The following is a 20,619-nucleotide window of genomic DNA, read 5'->3' as shown; positions in this document are numbered from 1 at the left end:
AACCAATTCAGGACAGCCAATTGTTAAATTTTAAGCGTGAGCATTTATACCTCAGAAATCTGCAAATGTTACAAACCAGGGTTTGAATTATTGTTTTGTTTACTTTCTGTACTCAAAAAGTGATGGAGAAATTTTTAATAATTCAGATTAAACTTAAAATTATATCATGCACACATCTTTTTTAATTAAATTTATTTTTTTCAAAAGCTGGTTGTTAGAAGTTAATCAGCATACCACTGACTATATTGGCTAGCATTTTTTTTTGTGGGGGTGGGGCTGATGGGGTTTCCCCAAGTCGAGATCCTCACCCTTTGCCCCAAAAGGAATCTGGCTCTACAGGCGCCAGCTCCTTATTTCCCTTTGAAAGCTTTAGCTTATTCAGATGCGCCTTCCTCCCTAGTCCTAAAAAGAACCTGGCTCCCATTTGTCTATGGGTCCCAGAAAAACCCTTAAACTTTTAGGCTCCTTATCTACTTTCTTTGTCTCCCTTTGAAAGCAAACTCCTACCTCCCAGTTCCCTTCATTATCTATTCCCATTGTTTATTCAATCTCTTAGACCTTCCAAATGGAATTCTCACCTAGACCCTTTTCCCAACCACCCCCCTCCTTCCTCTGGCTACCCAGTTATTTTAGTATATAAAAGATCCACCTTGGCCTCCATTCAGATGTTGAGACTTTCTCATGCCCAAAAGGCTGAGACTGTATCATGCCCACTCATCCTTATGGGCATCACCTGGCCTATATGTTTTATCTCTAACAAACTTTTTCTGTGGCTGGAAGAAGATTTGAGTTGAATTCTTTCAGGCAGGGCTCAGCTCCATGATGTTGGGGTTTCCCCAAAACCTCTAGACCTCTTCAGGGTAGGATAGAGTTGATCATAATTCAGCTTGATGCTTCAGGAAGCTTCTCAGTATTTCAGCAGGATCACCAGTTGGGTGTGCCAGGGTGTATTTGCAGTGCACTATTTCCCAAGGCCACCTTCTTTCTCCATGTCTCCTCCCAGCATGCAACTGGAAGCCCAAGAGATCAGCCACCCACTATTTCCAAAGGTTTGTCTTATGTTCATCTCACATCCTACTCTAGGTGACCCAGTCAAATGCCTTTATCTTCTGGCATAGCAACCATAGCTTAAGAGTCAGGTAGGAAGACTAAGCATCTGAAAATCCCATATGGCAAGATCAAGAACAAAAGTCAACCAAAATGACATATACAGAAAAAAGAAGAGACAATAATTAGGACCTTCATTAATTATTTGTGCTTATGATGAAGATAAAGATAAAAAGAGATTAGGCTTGTCCTCAGTCCCTAGTATGTAATGCAAATAATGCTTCATCTTGTGATAAGTGTAGTTGCAAAGTGGGGTACCATAGGGAAGATTTTTCCTCTGCAGATATCTTTACCCACTGATAAGCTGCTGCTAAGATAGATAGATTTAAGTGGGGAATCAAAGTATACAACAGATAAAAAAATCCAACACAACACATAGAGTCCACATTGAAGATAATCTACTTTCTACTTGATCCTGAACAGCCTTACAAAATATGTCTAGTCTAGAGGATTTTGATGGATAAAAGAGCTGACACTGAAGCCAGGAAGAAGTGCAAGTCCCTCTTCTGACACATACTGGTTGTGTAGTCCTGGGCAAATCACTCAACCTCTCTGAGCTCTATGAAGCTTTATAAGTTTCTCTACATTGTTAGAGAGATTTACCTCATCTGAGAGTTTTCTATACCAATGAAATCACAAGTGTAGTCCCTATCCCTATTCTGCTTCACATTCATAACCTCTGTCTGCTCATCACCTTGAACTGACTAAGGAATACAATAGCAAAATAGTACCACTGGGTTTGAGATTTCCATTCCTAGAGCTGATATTAATATGCCTCCACCTCCTGTTCTGTGCCTAATGCTGAGTGTAGAGCATGTCTTCGTTTATTTAAAAAAAATTCTTTATGTAACAATGGGGAAAATTAAGGGAAAGAAGAGAATAGATGAGAAGGAGGTGAATGGAAGAATCTGTGGGTGTTTGCAGGCATCTGAATGCTCTAAACTCCTTTCTCTAATGGGGAGAAATCAGGACAATTGCTTCCATCTCTAACTTGGAATTATGGGAGATGGATATTCTATGTAAGGGGGGAGTTGGATCATCTCACTAAATCTGATCTGATCTCATGAGCACATCAAACAGTCTCATTGCCCTCAGCCATAGTCATAGTAACTGTGCCCACTGCAGCAGTTGGATGCTAGGAAATAGAATGCCTGCACCTGAAAGTTCTGGCCACACATCCCCAAGATGGAGGGGGAACTCTGAACTTCCAATCTCAACCCAGTTTCTTCCCTTCCAGAGTCTTTTACCCATTTCCATAGTGAATGTGGGTGTATTCTGGGGAAGTTTTCTCCATTTCCAGGGGAATTGCATTACATGCTTCTATTGCCAACTTAAGTCATTTATTTCTTTGCACTAAATTAGAGCAAATTTTCAGGCTTGTATTCCAATGAACTGTAATGTTCTTTAACTTCAATGTTCAAATTCTTACATTTAAGAAGGACTCAGGTTCAGACAGTATTTGTGGATACTGACAAAGATGATATCTACAACCATGTAGAGCAAGGCAGACCTACACAAGCATCCTAGAAATCTCTTCTAAGTTCTCCCAGCCATTTAATGCCATTAGCTCTATTTAAATATAAATTAATTAAGTGGCAAGATATAATAATCCACTTCCCCTCCCCCCATAGTTGACAAATTGTCTGTCATCTGTCTGGGTTGCCTCATGCCCCTCAGTCACCTCAAATTCTCCTCCTACATCTTTTCCTGTGATTTTTCTTCCTCCTCTTCCTTCAAAGTGATAGACTGAAAAATGCCTTCTCCTTCAGCTGCAATTTGGTTCCTATCATGTCACAAGTTTGTTCATTTGGCTCTAGGCTCCCATGACTTTGCCAGAGAGGCTACTTCCCATAAATATGACTGGAAAGTGAGCTGAGTAAGCCAGCCCCTGCTAGGGGCTGGTCTCTGGTTGCTTTGCTCCTTTTATTTAAGAAAATAAAAAAGAATGTTTCTTTCCTTCACATAGTAGTTTAGTTTCATGGGGCCATTAGCAAATAATAAGAATCTCATTTAGACCCAAAACAAATCCTCATTTGCAAATTCTTAGTACAAGTCCTGCAAAAGATTAGTATGGTACCCTTCCCTAAGTTGTAAAATAAAGGGATTAAATAGGAGTTTTCTATGTGCCCTCTAGCTCTAAATCTTATGATCCTATCAAAAATATTCTTTGCATAATAGAATATTAAAGTTGAAAGGAAAATAGTAAAGCCATTTGTTACTGTTCTGTAGTTTCAGTCACGTCCAACTCTTTGAGACCGCATTGGAGTTTTCTTGGCAAAGATACTGGAATGATTTGCCATTTCCTTCTCCAGCTCTTTTCCAGATGAGGAAATAGAGGCAAAAAGGGTTAAATGACTTACCCAGAGTCACACAGCGAGTAAGTGTCTGAGGCCAGCTTTGGACTCAAGACTTCCTGACTATAGGCCTAGTGCTCTATCCACTACACCACCTAGCTGCCCTAAAAGCCACTCCTCACCCCTGCAATGGAGACAGTATGATGTAATGGGAGGAGCAGTGGGCCTATATCCAGAGGATGAAGGTTTGCATCCTGGCCCTGCCACTTTCATCTTAGGTGACCTTTGTCAAGTCACTTTTCCCCTATTTGTCTTCAATTTCCATTATCTGTGCAGGTCTTATAAGTTCTGACAATTCTTATTCTGACTACCACTCTTACTGGAAATCCAGGTTCCCAGAACAAGAATCTATCTTCCCCTTAGGATTTTAGAGGTACCCCTAATAGGTTAGGAGTGTCTTTCTAAGGTCATCAGGTTAAGGCCCCATTGTGCAGTATTCTGCAACAAAATTAGTCACCAGTTATACTTAGTATTTCCCTTTCATCACTGATTTGACTCAGTGATTAACACTTTTAGTATCATTTAACCAATTAATATTAACTAACTTTTACAAAAGGATATTGATTGAGAAGATATAGTAAGAATGAAAATATGAATCTATTCTCCCACCAGCCCTACCAGTTGGGAACACACTGTCTTTGATACCACTCTGGTCTCTAAGAAGAGTAGACTCAAGGTTTAAGAACCTAGAGCATTTGTTATACAGTTGTTTCAGTCATGCCTGACTCTTTGTGACTCACTTTGGGGTTTTCTTGGCAAAGATTCTGGAGTGGTTTGCCATTGCCTTCTCCAACTCATTTTACAGATGAGGAAACTGAAGCAAACAGGGTTTAATGATTTGCCCAGGGTCACATAGCTAAGAAGTGTCTGAGGCCACATTTGAACTCATGTCCTCATGAGTCTTCCTGACTCCAGGCCAGGCACTCTATCCACTGTGCCACCTAGCATTTGCTACAAAGCATTTGCCCCATCAAAATCACTTCCAAATGTTAGCACTGATATGGAACAAAGTTGCTCCAGAAAATAGCATCTCAGCTACTGGATCAAACCTAGGCTGCTAGGTTGGGTCTGGAAGGTCATTTCTTGAAGTTGCGTGGGTAGTACGCTCTGACATGAACATTCTGTCCCTGGACCTTTTGAGATCTCACTAAATTACAACCCGGTTTTCTCCATCTCCAGCAGTCATTCATCAATGAGCAGGAAAGAAGAAATTCAAATATGCAAACAAACAGGGACATAATATTCCCTCACGGTCACATGTTAGCTTTGGAAAGACAGGCAGAGCTGGCAGCAGCAGGCTGCAGGAACCACTCCTCCTGCTTCTCCCTCCCCAGCCCACTCCCTGGGTCCTTGCCTTGATTACCACTAGGAAAAAGAGAGTAGGCTTACTGTGTCCCATTAGTGCCTTTTCAATGTTCAGTCTTTTCTGGCTCAGGAGCCAGTCATAAACTCTTTTCTTCCCTACAGGAAGCAGTTATTGAATGCCTATGCATGTTCCAGAGTCCATATGGGGGAGTTGCATCTGGTAGATCCTGCTGCGAATGATCATCAGGACAAGGATTTCGTTGGTTAGTCCCCCCCCATTACGGCTATAAAATTAAGGGACTGGACTTGATGATTCTGAAGACCCTTTCATCTCTCTCTGTTTCTCAAATGTTCTCATCTGAAAAATAATACTTATACTTATAACGACCTTCGTCTTGGGGATACTTTGAAGAAAGTCCTTTGGAAATTAAGTGCTATATAAATATGAGATCTTTATTATTATTGCTATCATAACAATCATTGTTATTACTACGTTGGTTTCAGATAAGACTATAGTTTTAAACCATTCCAGGAATATGGATTATGTCTTGATTTTCAGTGTTCTGCGAACTTGTTGTGATGAATATTATTCATTGTATTCCAGATCTTTTCTGTTGCAGTTTAAATTTTTCTTTTTCTAGATGAAGTTTAAAGTTACTTTCCTTAAACAATGGTTGTGAGGGATTGTCTGATGTTGGCTACGTGCCACGTGGGGGTTGTGGCAAGATGGGGCAGGGACAAGATATTAGGAAGTAACCGGAGCTCACGCTCCCAAGGCAGGGGGCTGTGCCATGTGGAGTTGTGGTGAACTGGGGTAGGAACAGGACACAGGGAAGTAGCCGGAGCATGTGCTCCTGAGGCAGAGGGCTGTGCCACGTGGGAGTGGGACTGCAGAGAACGAGCTCCCTTTGTCTAGTCCTCTCCCTAGGTGCAGCGCTAACCGCAGACGTCTCCTTCCAGTATCTGATCCTACAATCATTCACTGGTAGGTGGGCTGAGGAGGAGGGGCTAGCAAGGTATGTAGGGGCGGTAGGGGTCGGAGCTTGCTCTCTCTTGCTCTTGCTTTCCTGCTTGGCCTTGCTGTGATGGCCTCTGAATAAAGTTCGAGTGTTTGCACCTCCTGATCGGCTCGTCTCTATGTTTATCTGGGTGGGCTCCGAAGACTGGTAAGTATGACCCTGGCAGCCTGCTCCTGTTAGAAGGAGAGTGCATGGCGCGACTGGCACAAATGGTGTTCTCATGCTAGCTTTTGGCTAAATTAAAATTTTGTTTTTTCCTCCACCTAGGTCCCTACTCGAGATGCCACAGGGTATCTTTAGTTTGTTCATGATATTGAGACAAGCCTCTTATATTCACAGATTTAGAGTTGGCAGTAAACTTAAAGGTCCTCTAGTCTAATCCCTTCCTTTACAGATGGGGAAAATGAGGCCTAGAAATGTTAAGTAACTTGCCCAAGATCACTGAGGTAGTAAGCATCAAAAGTATGACTTGAATTCAGGTCCTTGGACCCTAGAATCCATGCTCTTTCATTGTTTCCTGCTGCCTTTCTCAAACAAATAATCAAATCAGTCAATCAATAAACATTAATTAAGGTCCTATGTGAGCAACTAGGTATCACAGTGGATAGAGTACCAGGCTTGAAGTCAAGAAGACACATCTTCATGAGTTCAAATCTGGCTGAAAACACTAGTTGTGTGACCCTGGGCAAGTCACTTAACACTGTTTACCTCAGTTTCCTCATTTGTAAAATGAGCTGGAGAAGGAAATGGCAAACCACTCTAGTATCTTTGCCAACAAAACCCCAAATGGGATCATGAAGAGTCAGACATGACTTAAATGACTAAACAAAAAAAAAAAAATGTGCCAGGCAGTGTGCAAAGCTCTAGGGATGCAGAAAGAGGTGAGAGATATTCCCTGCTGTCAAGGAGCTTAAAATATGATGATCAAAAATCAAAGTCATTCTCATTGACATTCATTTGGAAAACAAGCCACAACAGTCATGGTCTCTTGATGGTGATATATAAGGAGTAGAGAGGGAAGGAGTACAGAACTTAAGAAAAGGAGCTTTTAATCCTCTCTAATACTTACTAGAGCTATGACCTGGGCAAATCACTTTACCTCTCCTGGTCTCAGTTCCCTCATCTATAAAATCTGGACACATACCACTTATTCCACAGGTTTGCTGTGAGAAACTTCCTTAGTTAGTCTCAGAGAGCTAGAGGAATGTGAAGAATTATTATTATTAGACATATTGTTTAACCATTGTCTAAGGTGCTGGCAAAATGTATTCCTTTAGAAGAAAAATAAAAATCTCTTTCCCAAGGAATTGCTGATATGAAAATAAAAATGTGCCTGCAAAGCTGAAGGGGAGGACTTAGTTACTAAATTAGGTTGTTACATTTTGTTTTAAGTAAAAAGTTCATGGTGCATGATGTGGTAGGGAGTGGGTAAAATTATGTGTTTTTAAAAAGCTATTATTTTTAAGCCTCTGGCAATTTTGTCTAAGCCTAAGTCAAGCCACCCTATGAAGCTACATTTTTATTAGGCTCAGAAATACCCCGAGCTTTTGTGCAGACAATTCTATGCTTTTAGAAGTAAAGTAGCTGCCATTTCAATGTACTTACAGTTTAAAGGAATGTAACAGTGAATTGGGTTCATTTCTCCATGTATTGCTAAGTGCAGTTCTGGGACAAGTGAATGCACTCAGCACTATAGAATCCAATGGCTCTGCCTCATACACATGACTGCAGAGCTGCAAAAGCACTTACTGAGAAAGGTTAGCTTTTTTATTCCCTAAAGCATCCCTTTAAGAAGTCCTACTGAGCCTGGAAAGTTGGAAAGTCTAATAGAAGCCATCTTGGCAAATAGTGTGATGATATGAAGATTGTTTAAATAATTGAGGGAAAGAAATTAGGAATGCCTCGGGAGGTCAGATGGTGTAGTGGACAAGAAATCAAGACACTTTGGGTTGGTCCTACCTTGGTGCCTGAGCGCAAGTGACCTCATCTCTCTACCATAGAGCATTATCTCTGAGGTCTCTTTCAACTCTGACAGTCTCTGTTCTATGTTCTAAGACCCCATCCAGCTCTGATTAGTCTATATTCAAAGACCCCTTCCAGTAGTGACATTCAATGTTCCATGTTTTAAGATTCCTTCCAGCTCTGACACTGTGTAGTCTATAATTATCTCCAACTCTAACAATCTATGTTTTGGGTTCTAGAACTCCTTCCAGCTTGAACAGGCAATGTTCTGAGATCTTTTCTAGATCTGAAATTCTATGCTTCATGTTCTAAAACTTCTAGCTTTGCATGATGCCCTCAGGAAAACCTGGAAATGAACTGATGCAAAGTTAAATGAGCAGAACCAGGATAACATTGTACATAATAACAGTGATACTATATAATTATCAGTTATGAATGACTTAGCTATTCTAAGCACTACAATGATCCAAAACAGTTCCAAAAGACTCATAATGAAAAATGCTATCCAGAGAAAGAACTGGTGATGTCTGATGCAGATTGAAGCACACTTTTTTTTAACTTTACTTTTCTTGTTTCCTTTTTTTGTCTGTCTTCTTTCACAATGTGACTAATAAGAAAATATGCTTTGTATGACTGTACATTTATAACCTATATCAAATTGCTTGCCTTCTTAATGAGGAGGGAGGAGAGGGAAGAAAGAAGGAATTTGAAACTTAAATTTTTAAAAAACAAATGTTAATTCTTTTTACATGTAATCGGGAAAAATAAAATATAAAATAAAAATGTATTTTTAAAAAACTTGTAGCTCTAACTAACGGATATTTTTGGGGGGTGAGGCAGTTAGGGTTAAGTGACTTGCCCACTAGTAAGTGTCAAGTGTCTGAGGTCAAATTTGAACTCAGGTCCTCCTGACTCCAAGGCCAGAGCTCTATCCACTGCGCCACCTAGCTGCCCCCTAATGTATATTCTAAGACCCTTTCCAGCTCTGACATTCTAAGTTTCAATTTCTGAGATCCCTTCTTTCTTTAAAATCTATGTTCTCAAGTTCCTTCCAGTTCTCAGATGTTACATTCCATGTTCTAAGGCTGCTTCCAGTTCTATATTCATTTTATATGTTCAAAAGTCCCTTCTACTAACATCTACCCATGTCACTTTCACAGACCCCTGGGGTGATAACAGGACATTTGAAGACAATGAAATCTAAAAACATCTAAAGGGCAACAGAGACTAGAGCAGGAATGAGCAATTAAAACTTGGAGAGGACAAAATATGATAATTCTACTTTGTGTTTTATAAGAGAGTTATATGGAAAACAATCATACATTCGATATTCAATTTTTTTCTAACAAATCCTAAAATCTTGCAAGAATTATGTATTGCAAATGGATTGAGTATGCTGACTTTAATATTTAGCACCCTCATTAATGAGAAGGATCTCAGGCAAGATAATCAACATTTTAGTTAATAAATTGGAAAGCACTCTAAAGACCTAGATTTTAAGTCAAAGGAGGTGGGTTCATTCTTCCAAGAACTATCTGAAGCTGAAATGCCAGGATGGTGTGCAGGGTTCTAAAGGGGTGTGTGTTTGTGTGTGGGGGGGATATACATATAGTGTGTGTGTGTATATATATATATATATATATATATATATATATACACATATAGTGTATATATATGTCATATAGATATTGATATCTATATGGATATAGATATACATATATACCCTTGTCTACTCCAAAAGAGACTAGAATCCTCAAATTTCATTCACAGAAGGAGACTTGGAATATAGAGCATAGAATGTGAAACATGGAATGTAAGATACAGAAAGAACCCTAGAACATAAAATATAGATTGTCAGAGTTAGGATGGAGCTTAGAACATAAAATAGAGAATATTAGAGCTGGAAAGAACTTTAGACTATAGAATGTTAGATCTAGAATTCAAGTCAATTTAGCAGATCTATATTGAGCACCAACTTTGTTCAGAACAATTTGCTAATACAAAGATATAACCTTTAGCTAAGACAAGGTACATTGAATTTATTATTTATTAAATGAATATAGAATGTGGGTCTTTTAAGTAAATGACCTTAGAGCAGAGAGGACTTTTATTTCCCAAGATGTACTCTACTGGCTTACTTCTTCTTTCCACACTACATCTTTTAGCTATGGGAGTCTGCCCTGGCTGTACCTAATGTCTGGAATACTTTCCCTCCTTGACTCTACCTCCTTGCTTCCTTCAAGTCTCAACTCACATTCCACCTTCTGCAGGAAGTCTTTCCCAGTTTTTCCTTCCTCACCCTCTGTGTTTTTGTCTTAGATTACCTTCTATTTACTCAGCAAAATGAAGGGTTTAAATGAGATTATTTCCAAAGTTTCTTCTATTTCTTATTTTAGGTTCCTAGAATCTAATCCAACTCTTCATTTTACAAAGGAGAAAACAGGCCTACATAGGGGAAGTAATTTGTCCAAAGTCACACAGAATTTTAGGGATGGAGCCAAGACTGACACCAATTGTCTCCTGACTCCCGATTCAAAGCCTTTCCCACTGAACTGCACTGTCTCTTGGTTTGCAGATATCAAGCAATTAGCTGGGTGCAATGCTGGATATAGTGTTGGACCTAGAGTCAGGAAGACTTGAGTTCAGATCTGGCCTCAGATAACTTACTAAATGTGTGACACTGGGCAAATCACTTAACTGTTGTTTGCCTCTGTTTCTCAATTATAAAATGGGGATAATAATAGCATTTCCCAGGGTTGTTGTAAGAATCAAGTGAGATATTTGTAAAGTACTCAGCATAGTCTCTGGCACATAGTAGGTGCTTAATAAATGCTTTTTATCATCCTTATTATTGGAGAAATCTCTGAATCATAAACTCATGAATTTAGAACTGGAAAGGACCTGCATAATCCCTGAGTCCAGTAACTTCATTTTTGAGGCTTACTGAGGCCTATAGAGAGGCTGACTGATTTACCCAAGGTCATACTTATTAGTGATACCTGGAAATTGAACCTAGGTCTTCCACCTCCCATGGCCTTTGCACTGTACCATACTGCTTCTAATCATTTCATGTCTCTTTCTGTCTGACATTTTTTGCTTACTGTTTTGGTGGTTTTTTTAAATGACATAATTTATTTCCCCTTGCAGTATCTTAATCTGATTATCCAGACCAGTGATTCCCCGTCTTGTTGTTGTGGTACTCAGTCATGGATTAATTTTTTGAACAATCTTCCACCAGCCTTTCTCAAAGTACTCTATGGTATACTTCTACACACACATACACATAAACATTTGTATTGTATGATATACAAATATATACACATAAACATCTCATGCACGTGTCTTTATGTGTGTATGTATATTTTTGTAATCAAAGTGAATTAACACTGAATTTGGAGCATTTCAGAACATCCCTGGAGATAATTAGAGACATCCTGAGGCACTGTAAAACTAATTGAGACTCACCAATGCAGATGATTTTATTATCTTGATGAAGCAAACAGCATGTCATTAATTTCTTATTGGCTTTTTACTTAGCCTTCCAAGTTTTTCTGTTTCTCAAATTCTCAAATGGGGTGTAGGGGAGTACAGGTGAGAGGATCCAGACCTCAGGACACTCTAAGATCAGTAGTCCCCCCTCCCCCATGGTCTTCTCACTATCATAGACTTTTTGAAATGTGAGTCTTTGACCATTTGTTGCATGGGGCAGTCCTCTCTGGTTGGATATAATAGTACCAGCATAAGAATGGGAGGTGGGCCTCAAGATAGGAACATGAAGACCTTAAGACCCGTGGGGAGGTAGCCCAGGGTTGGTGAAGGGAGGGAAGCAGTCCACATACAGTTCTGACATCCAGGAACTCTGGGGAGCTCTGTGTCTCATGATCATCTGCTAGCTTGACAACCATAGGGAGGAATTATGCCAAGCCTGTGAGAGGTAAGAGCCCTGTTCCTATCAGTTACCTGGGGCAAAGCACCAGTTGGTTTGTAATCCTTAGGGTTTTGTGTGAATGTCAAAGTAAGTGCAAATTTATTGCTGGAAAACTTGTTCTCTCAGAATCCAGAATCCTCTTGAGATATCACTCTCTTTGTATAGGACAAGGCATAATAGAGTAGAAAGTACTCCGGATCAGGAATCAGAAGACTTGATTTCAAGTCTTGACACTGCTGCTTACTAATTGTCCTCCTTTAGTAAGATGTTGTAGAAGTAAATTAGAAATTGGTAGGTGACTAGAGAAGAAGGTGAAGGAAAGGGTTGAACTGAACCCTTGCTTGGTAAGGAAAAAGTGCAGCAGTTTTTCTTGGGCATAGGACCCTCACCTTTTGCTGTTGTTCAATGTTTTTTTACAATCATGTCCAACTTTTCATGACACCGTTGGGGATACTGAAATGGTTTCCCATTTCCTTCTCCAGCTCATTTTACAGATGAGGAAACTGAGGTAAACAGGATTAAATGACTTGCCCAGGGTCACATAGATAGTAAGTGTCTGAGGCCATATTTGAACTCATGAAGATGAGTCTTCCTGACTCCAGGCTCAGTACTCTATCTACTACACCTTTTAATCTTAATGAAATTGATGCACTTAACCTTAATCTATCTTGCCAGGGCTTTACTCACCTTCCCAACTTTTTCTCAATTTCCCTCTCTTAAAGGCAGCCAGGTGGCACAGTAGGTAGGTTTCTGGGCCTGTAATCAGGAAAACCAAAGTGCAAATCCAACCCTCAGACACATTAACTCTAGACAAGTCACTTAACTACTCTTGCCTCAGTTTCCTCATCAGTAAAATGATGATAATAATAGCATCTACCTCCCAAAGTTATTGTGAGAATCAAATGAGATCATATTTATAAAGCACAGTGCCTGGTACCTAGTAGCTGCTTTATAGGTGCTTCCTCCTTCCTGGAGCATGTCACTTTCTCTCTTTGGGTCTTCCCATGACGGTAAAGTTGGAGACCATCCAGCCTCTGGCTGCCTCCTCCACTTTATGTTTCTTTCCTTGCACATAGATGCTGGAACAGAGATCCTCAGAGATAGGCTTTTTGCAAGTGGTCCAGGAGCTCCTGAATTCCTCAGTTGATTGCAATTATACTTTTGGAAGATTCTTCTGTTGCTATGTTTTTTGGAGAAGATGATCACTGGCAGAAAGATGAGCCCAACCTCTGGCCTGGCTTGACAAAAGACATTTACCTGGATAGAGTTGTTTGTACAAAACAGCTCCATGGTGAAGGTAAAATGTCAATTAAATTGTTTCACCAAATGTCTCCAAGTTTGGATTTTTTGAAGTGTAACATATACACTTTGTGTATATGTTTGCATATAAGTGTAACATATATGCTATTCTTTCAGGACCAGGACTGCTATATTGTCACAAAGTACCATTCAAGGTACTCTCAGAGGTTTGTGGGGTATTTTTTTTTTGGCAAGGCAATCAAGGTTAAATGATTTCTCCAGGGTCACACAGATAGCAAGTGCCAAGTGTCTAAAGCCAGATTTGAACTCAGGTCCACCTGACTCCAGTGCCAATTCTCTACCTATCCACTAGCGCCCCAGTTTGTGGGGTATTTTTACTGCCATTTGTTTAGCTCCCCCCACTAGCTGTGTTCCTCACATTTGTTAGGGCCCACATTTGACTAGTGGCCCAGTTCCATTTAGTCATTTAACTCTGGGTAGCTTTTACAAAGGGATGTTTATTTCAAAGATTTAGTAAAAACAAGGTATAAACATTTCTCCTTCCAAAGGGACATACTCTCCCCTACATTACCATGGACTCTGGGGAGAATAGGCTTAACTTAGTTGAGTTGTCACATAGTATCAAAACCAACAGACTCACTTCCAGAGGTGGCATCACTGTCAGATGAGTGAGATCTTGTTTCAGCTACAGTGGGCTAGGGTCCTGTAGGTGAGTCCTTGTCTCTTAAGGCATTGATGCTGACCTGGCTATAAACCTGCACTCTGTAAAGGTGCAACGTCAAGGAGTCCTCTGGACCTTCTGAACTCAGAAGGGCATGGGCTTCACTCCCTTCACTGGTCACTGAGCTCTCCTAAGAGCACTGAGGTCAACTGATGGGCCTTTTAGAAAGACTCCACAATCAATCAAAGAGCCTCCTTTACATCATGTGGTTAGATATAGATCAGGACAACTGGAGATGGCCCAGGGTGCAGTGGGCGACCTTGGCCTTTTCAAGCTAGGTCTTTAACAGGTCTTAGTTTTACAGAGGCAGTACTAACTCAGTGATTAAGGCTTTTAAAAATGAGGCAAAAAAAATGGTCTCTTAAAAAAAAAATAGATCTGGGATGGGAAGACCCTCAGGATTTCTGACCAAAAAAAAGAAGAAAGATGAGGCAAGGAAGATTGTGAGTTACCCAGGGTCACACAGCTAGTTAGTGTCTCATGTGACATTTGATTCCAGGCCTGCTGCTCTATCCATTGTGCCACCTAAAGGCAACATGGCTTCCTTCCTTCCATCTTTCCTTCCTTCCTTCCTTCCTTCCTTCCTTCCTTCTTTCCTTCCTTCCTTTTTTCCCTGCCTTCCCTTCTTTCCCTTCCTTCCTTTCTTTTCTTTCTTCCCTCTCCACATAGGGTATCACACCCTTACCTGACTGTGCTCTGCCTGAAAGGGAATATAAATTTTAATCTCTGAAACTTCTTTTTCTCTTAAAGACCAGCCTTAACCCCAAAACACTCTTGTCCCAGACCAAGCCCTACTTGGGCACTGTTTGGGCCCCAATTGACTCAGAATGAATGTAAATAACAATTATTTCTGTTTTGACCAGAAACCCTGAAGGACTTACCTTCCCAGATCTATTTTTTTGTATTTATTTAGTATTTAATTTTTCCCCAGTGTAAAAGCAATTTTTAACATTTGTTGTTAAAACTTTGAGTTCCCAATTCTCTCCCTTGCTCCCTCTCCCCACCATTGAAAAGCAAGCAATTCGATATGTTATACAAATGTAGTCATGCAAAACATTTCCATAATAGTCATGTTGTGAAAGAAAACATAACAAAAACTCAAGAAAAATAAAGAAAGTGAAAAAAAGTATGCTTCAGTCTGTATTCAAACACCATCAGCTCTTTCTCTGGGGATGGATAGCATGTTTCATCATAAGTCCTTCAGAGTTGTCTTGCATCATTGTATTGTGAGAATAGCTAAGTCATTCACAGCTGATCATCCTACAATATTGCTGCTACTGTGTACCCAGTTTCTTTCACTTTGTATCAACCCAAAGTCTTTCCAGATGTTTCTGAGGGTGTCCTGCTCATCATTTATTATAGCACTAAAGTATTCCATCATAATTACATACTACAACTTGTTCAGCCATTCCCCAATTGATGGGCATCCCCTCAATTTCTCATTCTTTACCCCCAGAAAAGAGCTGCTATAAATATTTTTGTACATATGGGTTCTTTTCTTTTTTGTTTTTTTATCTCTTTTGTGATACAGACCTAGTAGTGATATTGCTAGATCAAAGGGTATGCATGGCTTTATAGCCCTCTGGGCATAACTACACATTGGTCTATAGAGTGGTTGAATCAGTTCACAACTCCACCAACAATGCATCAATGTTCCAATTTTCCCACATCTTCTCCAACATTTATCATTTTCCTGTTCTGTCATATTAGCCAATCTGATAGGTGTGATGTGGTACCTGAGAGTTGCTTTAATTTGCATTTCTCTAATCAATAGTGATTTAGAGCCTTTTTTCATATGACTATAGACAGCTTTAATTTCTTCATCTGAAAACTGATTATACCTTTGGATCATTTGTCAATTGAGAAATGGCTCTTTTTTATAAATTTGACACAGTTCTCTATATGTTACAGAAATGAGGCCTTTATCAGGGAAACTTGCTTCAATTTTTTTTTCCCCAATTACTATGGCTAACTGTATTTCCCTCCATCTTATCCCCCCTACCCTCACTTATTCTATTTTCTCTCTTCTTTCACCCTGTCCCTCTTCAAAAGTATGTTGCTTCTGACTACCCTTTCTCCCAGTCTGCCCTTCCTTCTATCACCACCACCCCCTTCTCTTATCCCCTTCCCCTTCTACTTTCCTGTGAGGTAAGAGAGATATTTATACTCCATTGCCTGTGTATGTTATTCCCCCTTTGAGCCAATTCTGATGAGAGTAAGGTTCACTCACTCCCCCTTACCTCCCCCCTCTTGCCCTCCACTGTAATTTACCCCCATTCTACCCTCCCATTCTCTTTCTCCTAGTACATTTCTCTCTCACCCCTTAATTTTATTTTTAGATATCACCCCTTCATATTCAACTCACACCTATGCCCTCTGTCTATATATACTCCTTATAACTGCCCTAATAATGAGTTCTTATGAGTTACAAATATCATCTTTCCATGTAGGAATGTAAACATGTAAGTTTAACTTTATTAAGTCCATTATGATTTCCCTTTCCTGTTTACTTTTTTATGCTTCTCTTGAGTGTTGTATTTGAAAGTCAAATTTTCTATTCAGCTCTGGTCTTTTTATCAAGAATGCTTGAAAGTTCTCTATCTCACTGAATGACCACTTTCCCCCCTAAAGGATTATACTCAATTTTGCTGAGTAGGTGATTCTTGGTTTTAATTCTAGCTCTTTTGCTCTCTGGAATATCATATTCCAAGCCTTCTGATTCTTTAAAGTAGAAGCTGCTACATCTTGTGTTATCCTGACTGTGGCTTCACAGTACTTGAATTGTTTCTTTCTGACTGCTTGCAATATTTTCTCTTTGACCTGGGAACTCTGGAATTTGGCTATAATATTCCTGGCAGTTTTCATTGTGAGATCTCTTTCAGAAAGTGATCAGTGTATTCTTTCAATTTCTCTTTTACCCTCTGGTTCTAGAATAGCAGGGAAGTTTTCCCCGATAATTTCTTAAAAGATAATGTCTAGATTCTTTTTTTGATCATGGCTTTCAGGTAGTCCAATAATTTTCAAATTATCTCTCCTGGATATATTTTCCAGCTCAGTTGTTTTTTCCAGTGTGATATTTCACATTGTCTTCTATTTTTTCATTCTTTTGGCTTTCTTTTATTGCTTCTTGGTTTCTCATAAAGTCATTAGTTTCTATTTGCTCCACTCTAATTTTTAAGCAATTATTTTCTTCAGTGAGCTTTGGCCTTCTCCACTTTGCCAATTCTGCTTTTTAAGGTATTCTCCTCATCAACTTTTTGGACCTCTTTTACCATTTGGCCTAGTCTGGTTTTTTTGTTTGTTTGTTTGTTTTTTGGTTTTGTGTTTTGTTTTGTTTTGTGAGGCAATTGGGGTTAAGTGACTTGCCCAGGGTTACACAGCTGGTGAGTGTCAAGTGTCTGAGGCCAGATTTGAACTCAGGTCCTTCTGATTCCAGAGCCAGTGTTCTATCTACTTCACCATCTAGTTGTCCCTCTGTTTTTTAAGGTGTTATTTTCTTCAGTATTTTTTTATGTCTCCTTCACCAAGCTGTAGGCTCTTTTCTCATGATTTTCTTGTATCACTCTTATTTCTCTTCCCAATCTTTCCTCTACCTCTCTTACTTGATTCTCAAAATCCTTTTTCAGCTCTTCCATAGCCTGAGACCAATTCATATTATTCTTGGAGGCTTTGGATGTAGGAGCTTTGACTTTGCTATCTTCTTCTGAGTGTGTGTTTTGATCTTCCTTGTCACCATAATCACATTCTGTAGTCAGAGTTTTTTTTCCCCATTGTTTGCTCATTTTCCCAGATTATTAGTTGACTTTTAACACTTTGTTAAAATGGTTCTCTGCTTCCAGGGTGGAGGGAGCACTGTCCCAAGCTTCAGGGGTTTTGTGCAACTGTTTTCAGAGATACTTCTAGGGACCTGTAAGTTTTGAGTTCTTCCAAGATGGTCTGATCTAAAGAGAGGTGTTTTCTACTCTTTTGGCCTGTGGTCTGGTCTGTAAGTGATCACAAGCACTCTTTTATGCCCTGGAGCTATGAGGAGGATCCTCCCTCCACTGTGGCTGCAAGTTCTGCTATGCTAGTGCTCCTCCTCACCCTGGTATTACCACCCAGGACTGGGACCCGAATCCAAGAGTGGGCAAAGAACAGAGTCCTGCCTCAGTGCTAGCAAAGAGACCTCTGTAATCTCCTTCTGACTAGTTATTTGACCCTCTTTACATTCTGTGGGCTGAGAGCCCCAAAAGCAGCCACTGCTACCACCACTGCTAATTCAATCACTCCCAAGGCCTGCTGGGGCCAGGCTGTGCTGGAGGGTCCTGTGCTGGACTGCACTCCACTCCTACCCTGGTAACCTTCCTGCTGACCTTCTAAGTTGTCCCTGGTGTCTGTGGGCCAAGAAGTCAGGAAGCTGCCACTGCTGCCAGCAATTCAGTCACCCTGAGGCCTGCTCTGGGCTCACTAGGGCCCAATCTTCACTGACACAGCCTACACTGGACTGCACTCCTCTCTTAGCCTAGTGCAACAGACCTTTCCTGCTGACCTCAATTGTCTTGGGCTTGAAACTTGTTTCACTCCATCTTTTTATGGGTTCTGCTGCTCTAGAATTTGTTTAGAGTTATTTTTAAAGGTATTTGGAGGGTTTTGGAGGAGATCTCAGGCATTTATTCCTACCTTTATTCCACCATCTTGGCTCTGCCCTTCAGAAGAATCTCAGATCTATTTTTTTTTAAAGAGGCCATTCTTTGCCTCATTTTTTTTTATTAAGCCTTAATCACTGAATCAGCACTGCCTCAGTTAAACTGTGACCTGTTAAAGACCTTAGCTTGAAAAAGTCAAGGTTCCCCACTGCATCCTGGGCCATCTCCAGTTGTCTTGATCCATATCTGGTCACTGGACCCAGATGACTCCAGACTACTTGCATGTCATGGCATCACCTCCCTGATATTATGGTCCTTTTTCAGAATGAAGGACAAACAGCATAGAAGTATGTATAGAATATTTTATATACATATACCTATTTGTGTCTAATGGTAGCCCTCTCTAGAGTTGGAGGAGAGGAAAGAAAAAATGAAAAAAAAAAAGAAAAGAAATTTACATAATAATTTTATTATATATTTAAAGGGAGTAGCAAATTGTATATAATAGATTTGCAGTTTCATGGGCAATCATATTTTTTATTCTACTGTATTATAGAAATGCTTGTTTTATTCCATAAATTTAAAAGAAAAGAAATTTAAAGAAAAGAAATAAGTATCAGCATCCCAGGAGAGCATAATAAGTTACTGCTTCATATTTAAATCTTTGTCAAATCACACTCAGCAGTCTTCTGTGTTTGAAGCATTTCTTTTGTGTGGAAGAACTGCATAGCTGTCCTATACCCGATCCTATGTATACACATAGCACCTTTCTTACTCTCCTTTTGTGAAGGTCCTAGATTTGAGACAAATCTAAGATTTAAATGATTCCTCCTGTGACTTCAGGTTGAGGGCATAATGAGCCAGAGTGTCTAAGAAAAAGAACATGGCCCCACTCTTTAGGGGCTGAGTTCTACCAGCACTGAACCTGGTCTACACAAATGGGTCCAGAACTAGGGGGCCCTTGAGAGGGAGAAAGAAAATATTATAGTCCCCCTGGGCCCAGCAGCAGCTGGGTCTCTGCTGTTGCATACACAAAGTACTTTAAGGCTATATAAATGTCAGCTATTATTATGCTCAGAAGAGGATAGAAGGCTGCCTGCCTAGTGTGAAGTGCTGAGCGCTAGCAAGAACTTTCACCTTCTGAATTATGTCTAAACCTCCTTCCCTAGAAACAAAAGCAGGCTTATTGGAATAAGGGCAGAATATAGAGCCAAAATACTTGGGTTCTAACACTGACTTCTGAAGTTGCAGGCTGTGTAACCTTGGACTTCATCTTTCTAAGCATTAGTTTTCATATCTATAAAGTAGGTATAATAAATTCTGTCTTACATACTTCCAAAATTGTTGTGAAGTACAAATTAAATTATGGAAAGTAGGTCAAGTGCATTGTAATTGAGAAGTGTCGTGTAGATTGTCTGCTAATTTGTTTAAGGTCTTTTTGTTTATTCTGTGTACTAGGTTGTAAGGTCCCTTCAGCTCTGACATTTTATAAGACTATGATTCATTTCCCCATATGGATGAAACTATCGTCAGTTTCATTATACATTAGATTAGGTGCCCAGTAAATTATCAGTAGCCTCAGAATTGCCTTCTAAATCCTGCTCAATAGGATCCTCAATATTACTTCCATCCCTACTCAGCTTGATCCTATTTTGTCTTCTCTACCATTCATCTGAACTGAAACTTCTTCTTCCTATACACACACCCCCTATGTGGGAGAAAATGGAGGAGCTGAATAACATAAGGGTGTGTATAAGAAACTATTTGATTGAATTTTGGATAATAGCTTGTACTATTTTAGATAATTCATGTCATTTCTTTTCTACATTAGCTTGGAATGGAATTCAAAAGCTTCCATTGGCTATTTCCTACCTCAAAAAGTCCAAGATCTTCTTCCTGTCTTTCAACATCCTTCACATACTGGCTTCCATTCTTTGTACTTGACCTGATATCTCACAATCCTACAACACAAACCCTTCACTCTAATTATATTTGCATCTTCATTGATTGTCAGAATACACAATGATCATTTTCTTTCCTAGTGTTTCACTGGAATGCCCTTTGGTGTCCTCTTCTAGACAAGTCCTTCAAGGCTTAACTTAAGTCCCTCCACCTTCAGGGAGCCCCCTCAACTACTCCAGCCCTCAGACTATATGTACAATGTGTGCCACAAGATTTAGCATCTAATTACAACCTTGTCTTCTTTGAATTTGCTTTGTGGGATTCTCTTGAGTCACTTAGACTGGAAATTCATAGAGGGCAGAATCTCAGAATTTCAGTTAAAAGGGGTCACAGAGGCTGTCTAGTTCAACTTGTACCTGAACAAGAATGATTCTCC

The 20,619-nt window shown here is 39.8% G+C and overlaps 1 long non-coding RNA gene across 5 annotated transcripts in view; it reads left to right on the top strand.

Moving 5' to 3' along the window:
- The first annotated feature begins 4,757 nt into the window (after positions 1-4,757).
- Positions 4,758-20,619, top strand: part of LOC114034560 — a 57,362-nt gene continuing 41,500 nt past the window's right edge. For 2 of the 5 annotated variants that reach the window (XR_003568120.1, XR_003568119.1), the window contains exons 1-2: positions 4,847-5,029; positions 12,752-12,972. This is a non-coding gene — a long non-coding RNA (uncharacterized LOC114034560). The other 3 variants (XR_003568122.1, XR_003568118.1, XR_003568121.1) reach the window with 2 other exon arrangements.

Source organism: Vombatus ursinus, unplaced genomic scaffold (assembly GCF_900497805.2).
Source record: "Vombatus ursinus unplaced genomic scaffold, bare-nosed wombat genome assembly UNPS02009062.1, whole genome shotgun sequence".
Taxonomy (NCBI): domain Eukaryota; kingdom Metazoa; phylum Chordata; class Mammalia; order Diprotodontia; family Vombatidae; genus Vombatus; species Vombatus ursinus.
The sequence above is the reverse complement of the archived record's forward strand: the minus strand, read 5'-3'. Positions and strand labels throughout refer to the sequence as shown.